Genomic DNA, 6,000 nt, shown 5'->3' on the forward strand with positions numbered 1-6,000 from the left:
ATGCAAAAACATAAAAGACACAATCTTTGTCTTCAACCAGTTTATAACCTATGGAGAGAGTAGAAAAGTAAATCTGCAATTACAGGGTCACGGGCTAAGTGCTAAGATCGTAAAGCAGATAGGATGGAGTGTGCTGGAAAAGGATCCTGGGAGTGACTTCATACGTTGTATGAATAGAAGTGTGTGTGTGTGTGTGTGTGTGTGTAAAGGGAAGAAAAGGAAGAGAAGGTGCAGTGAGTTTCCAGGCAGAGGAAACAGCTTGTGTAAAGACCAGGAAGGAGGGGGTGGGGAAAGAGACCAAGTGTAGAATTTAGAAGACAAGTTGGGAAATGCCAAGAAGTAAAACTTCCAGAAAGCACCTGTGCCATACGGAGAAAGGCTTGGAAAGTCATGGAGGGAAGTTTGGTTTGTGTCTGAAGAAAAAGAGAGAAGACTGTGGAGGAGTGGAAATAAATTGGAGCCAGGAGCCAGGAATGGACTATTCACCATTGGACCAAAGATACGTGAAAGGTACTCAACATCACTAATTAACGAGAACATGCCAATTAAAACAACAGGCACTATTTTCCCCTATCAGATGGACTACAAATATAAGTCTAATAACATCAAGTGTTTGGTGATGATGCAGGGAAAAGGGAATTCCCATATTCTGCTGGTACGAGTGTAAATTGCTATGTATTAACCGGGTCTTTTATTTTCTGTATTCTGATGCTTTGACACCTGGGGCCTTGCTGACCCTGGAGAGACTGCCCTTCCCAGGGCTAAGCAATTCCTAGAGATAGTAAACTAGAGCCCACACACTCCAGTACCTCCTTTATGGTCTCTCACACTTAGAGTTACTATCCCCCTGACATAATCACCACAGGGCCAGGTACCAGACAACTAGGGACAGCCCCTATGCCTCAGAGCCCACTGAAATTATTCAAACTAGCCTATTATAAACTTGTTTACCCACCTCACCATTCCTTTCCATGAAAACCACACATTCCCCACTGCACCCCTCACTCCCTCTGCCTCCTGGCCAGTCCTGGTGCTTCCCCAAGTGGCCCTGCATGATTTGCCATGCCTCCTGCTTCTGGGGAATTGTGAGTATAAAGAAAAACACCTCTTTCCTGACAGTCATTTCCATGTCTACATGTCTTACTGTACCTGATTAAAACAAAGCCTTTGGTGTCCTTAAAACATGCTACGCTTAGAGGAGGGTAAACTGCCCTGCAAACGCACCACTCATTATTACCCCTAAAGAAGCCCTGGCAAGTTCACCTCAAACACTTCACCCACTAAGCAAAGATGATGTCAGTACTTACTTCATACAGCTGCTGAGAGGCTTAGATGGGATCCCCTAGAAAGCACCTGATGAGCACCCAGGACCAAGTACTCAGGCAAGCATGTCCCAGGATGTTCACTGCAGCTATTTATGTAATGGTGGAAAATTGGAGACACCCTGAATCATGGAATGACTAAAGGAATTGTGGTACAGTCACACTAAGGAACAGTATGTAGTCATTAGGTATAAACTAGATCTCCATGTAGGACCATGGAGAACTCTCCAAAACATTGTTGGGTGAAAGAAGCAAATTGTGGGACAAAATGGACAGTAAGACATGATTTACGGAAAAACAGTACCATAGATTTTCTATCAACTAATGTGAATAAAAAGGAAAAATGTCTGAAACCATGCACAGAAGACAGTGGGGTTGCATCTGGGTTGGTGAGAGCAGATGGAATTGTTGGGGAGGATTAATCAAAGAATAGTTTTATTTCTATAATTTATATTTTACTTTCATTATTTAATTTATTTATTTGTATATAATTTTGTTGAGAATACTATTATGTAATGCTTAGATAGTTAGAAGTTAATTTGCAATGCAAAGGAAAAGATAGGAGGGGAAAAAGATAAACATAGAAGAGGAGAAGGTCAGAATGAACCTGGGGCCTAAGGACATGAAGTTAACTTTGAGAATACCATGCACTGATGGTATATTTTTTGAAACTAGAGATAATGGAGATCTATCTGCATAAGGCATCTTTTGACTGAAGCATTTCCTTGGACAGGAGTGGAGGGATAGCCAGTAAGGACTAACTGCAAAACTAGTTTGCCATTTTGTAAACCCTGAGCTCCCCTCCTCATAGAGATTATTGAGATACTGGCTTCCCTTGTCTCTCTCTGGAGCCTTCCTCATTTCATACTATATCCCTAGCAATGGGTTGGTTGTTTTCCTATAATAATTATAGTAGGCTAGACTGACATAACCGATAAGCCAAAACAAGTAACAACATAATAGAAGCTCCTTTCTCTTCATAGGACCGTGCAGGGCACTGACGGTGGGGCAGGGATGGGAGAATTAGAGGAAGACATTCAGGAGCAGACAGAAGGCAACTTTGTCATCATCAACATAGTTTCCAAGAATCTGTGATCACTGCCATTTCAGCTGTTTTACAAGATTTAAAGATGGTGAGACCCAACACAATGACACGTGGATAAATGAAAGGCAAAATTCTCTGATTCTTAGAGCTCTGAACAAGAGAAGATTGCTAGGCAGGGCCACACAGGGGATTGTACCCAGGAACAGAGTAACAGCAGGCTGGGGGTCTAGGGGGCAGCTGATTTATGGCAAGTGGGGTGGGGTTAGCTAGGTTTCATGGTCTTCCTGTGGATTGGCTAAGTTGAATAATTTGGGGGTGGGGCTCTGGGCATAGGGGTTACCCCTAGTTGTCCGGTACCTGACTCTGGGGCAATTAGGGTATATGTTTCCTGGCCCCAGAGTGTTAGGGCCCAGCAAGTGAAGTGGTTTGGGATGTGGACTTAATAGGCTGTTTAAGAAGGGAAACTGACTGACCAGCCTCTATTCAGGGCTTCAAAACTGGGACAAGACAGTACAATTAAAAAAAAAAAAAAAAAAGTTATATCAGCCCATAGAAGAAGGAGGGTAAGGCATAGGGTCCAGGCCTAAAAGTGGTCCACATCTTTTCTGTCCACATTCCATTGGCCAGAATGAGGTCACATGGCCAACTAGTCACATAGTCTCACATAGATGCAAAGGGCGCTGGGAAATGTAGTCCCAGGGACAACCGTTTCTGAAGAAGGAAAGCTCTGATTTCAATGGCCAACTAGCAGGCTGTGCCAAAAGGCTGTAAATGAATCTGAACTCAAATATTTCTTTACTTCTTCCCCCCCACCCCCCCACCCCCCCCAGCCCCCAGCCCCTGCTTTCTTAATATCTGTTTCACCTGCTTACATGGTGAGCTGCTTCAGGGCAAAGACCATCATGTTCTCCCGCTTTTGATTCTTCCCCGGCAATTATTTCTGCACCCAATGGGCTTCTCACTAAAACAAGTCTCGAGTAATTTCAGTATGCAAATTAGCTGCCACTTCAGAGCCTGGCATAAATATCTGATACTTAGAATATAATTTCAGTTAGTTAAATTTAGATCACGGGGGGGAAAAAAGAACAGCAGCATAAATATTCTCTGGGCCTTTGGCCTTTTTATTTAATTCTGAATTGGGTAAGTCTTCAATAACTTTAAGCTTTGACCTCTATATAGTAATATTTGGTTCTTGGATTAAATCAAACAAGTGTTGCTAATGAGATAGTTTAACAATGTCACATATAGTCAGATTTTCCATTTCGGTTGACTCTTGGGTAAAGGTAAACCAGTGCTTTCAGGAACACTTTCAGTAGTTAATTACATTAAAAATGTTATTTTCCTGACCTTTTTATCTTGTCTCATCTTCTTTCACCTTGCCCTTTTTTCTTGGTTTCTTAAAGACTCTTACCATTTGGGCCTCTCACCGCTGTGGCCTCTCGCATTGCGGAGCACAGGCTCCGGACGCGCAGGCTCAGCGGCCATGGCTCACAGGCCCAGCCGCTCCGCGGCGTGTGGGATCCTCCCAGACCGGGGCAGGAACCCGCGTCCCCTTCATCGGCAGGCGGACTCTCAACCACTGCGCCACCAGGGAAGCCCCAAGACTCTTACCTTTAAAACCACCGTCAATTTAGCATAAATATTTTCTTCAGGAAGGCTAACACTTAATGACACCAGGGAAGGGGTGGGAGAAAACAAACCTCACTATGGAATCACTCGACATTCATCCAGCACTTATTGAGTGCCTAAGGTATGCTGAACACAATGCAAATCCATAAAAATGCAAATGGCTATCATCTCAGCCTTTAAGAAGCTCACAGTTATGAACCCGAACCTACACTTCTTCTACATAAAAGTTTTTATTCAGTCACCCGTTCATTCAACAGATATACCTTGGGTCCTACTCTGTGTAGGTTGCTGATCTAGCTACTGGAAATACAGACTTGAACCAAACAAAGAGGCCTGCCCTTCTGGAGCTTACATTCAAGGAAAGGAAGGTAGGCAATTACTTATCCCCACTCCCCACCCTTCCAACCTAGAGGTGATTTCCTTTACCTGTGAAGTCCCCTGATATTTTAGTATCTTCTGGCAATTGCTACTCTCTACCAGAGTTGACAAAAAGCAGGAACTAGGTCTTAACTTTGATATCCACCATGATGCTAGGACAGGGTTAATAAATGCTTATCAGCTCAATAAATGAATAATGAGTGCGTCTTTTCACAAAAGTACAACCTGTGTAGCTAAAGCAGGTGGAGACCCACAGGAAGCTGAAAATGCCTTTTTCATGTCCGAAGGCAACAAAGTAGCTGCAAGCTCAACGGGGTTTGCACCCACGCTCTCCCCCTGCCTTCTCCTGACCTGGTTTGGGGACTGGGATGAGAGGGTGTGGACATGAACTACATCTACCATTGCAACTGCGTCACAAATAAATTTTGCAATGGGCTTTACAGTATGATTTTTTTTTATTCTCAAAGGAGAATTTTAATTCTCTAGGGGCCATAATAGTATGAAAAAAGATATAGACCCCTTCAAGGCATGTTTGGGAAATTATGGATAACGTCTTGTGCCGAGAGAGTATGTGTGTTTAGGGGTGAGTTAGGAGATGGCTATTAATAATAAACGTAGAACAACCTGTTAGGGCCTCACTGTTAGGGACCTTACATGCCATACCAAGGAGTTTAAACTTTATTCAAAAGACAGTGGAGAGGTTGTGGATTGAAGGTTGGAATGGAAGAGGTTGTGGGGAAAGAGAAGAGTGAGAAAACAATGGAGCAGTCATCACAACAGGCCAGGTAAGGGGTAATGACGTGTGAACCAGAGTGGTGGCAGTGGCCATGGGAGAATGGAGGACTGAAGAGGAGGACTGTCAGATCTTCAGATGTGTTGAGGGTAAGGAAAAAGAGGATGCAAGGATGATATCAAGGCTTGATATCAAGCCTAGGAGACTAAGCTATAAATTACTGTCAAAAATAGGGAACACAAATGAAAAGCTTTCATGAGAATGGTTATGAATTCAAAGTTGGACATACTGAGTTTGACTTGCTGGAGGGAAATACACACACAGATATCAGGCAGGCAGTTGGAAAATAGGGCTTAGGAGCTTTGAAGAGGGCTCAGTGTGGAAGAAGTAGGTCCACGGGTTGCTCCAAGTCTGTCTGTTAAAGCCACAGAATAGATGTACTTGCTTGGGGAGTGCACAATGAAAAGAGAAGAGGCCCTGGTCAGAGCTTTTGGGAACTGTACTGTAGGGGAAGGAAGGAATGGAGAGAGGGAAGGAAGAGGGAGAGCAGTCAGTGAAAAAAAGAGCAGTGGTTCTCAAACTCTAGAGGGTCAAAGAATCACCCAGAGACATTCATGCAGATTCCTAGACCCCTCCCCAGAAAACCAGATTCAGCAGGAACATACAATCTAAAGAGAACACTCCCTTCATTATCTACTGATGCATGAGAGATAACCCCAGAATTTCACATCTTAACACAGCAACATTTTTGATCTCATGGTTTCCGGAAATCAAAAATCTGTGAGCAGCTCAGCTGGGTGGCTCGAGGCCTTTCGCACGGCTGCCATCAAGTTGTAAGCCAGATATCTGAAGACTTATCTGGGCCTGAAGCTCTGATTCCAAGATGAGTGTCC

Source organism: Tursiops truncatus, chromosome 1 (assembly GCF_011762595.2).
Source record: "Tursiops truncatus isolate mTurTru1 chromosome 1, mTurTru1.mat.Y, whole genome shotgun sequence".
Taxonomy (NCBI): Eukaryota; Metazoa; Chordata; class Mammalia; order Artiodactyla; family Delphinidae; genus Tursiops; species Tursiops truncatus.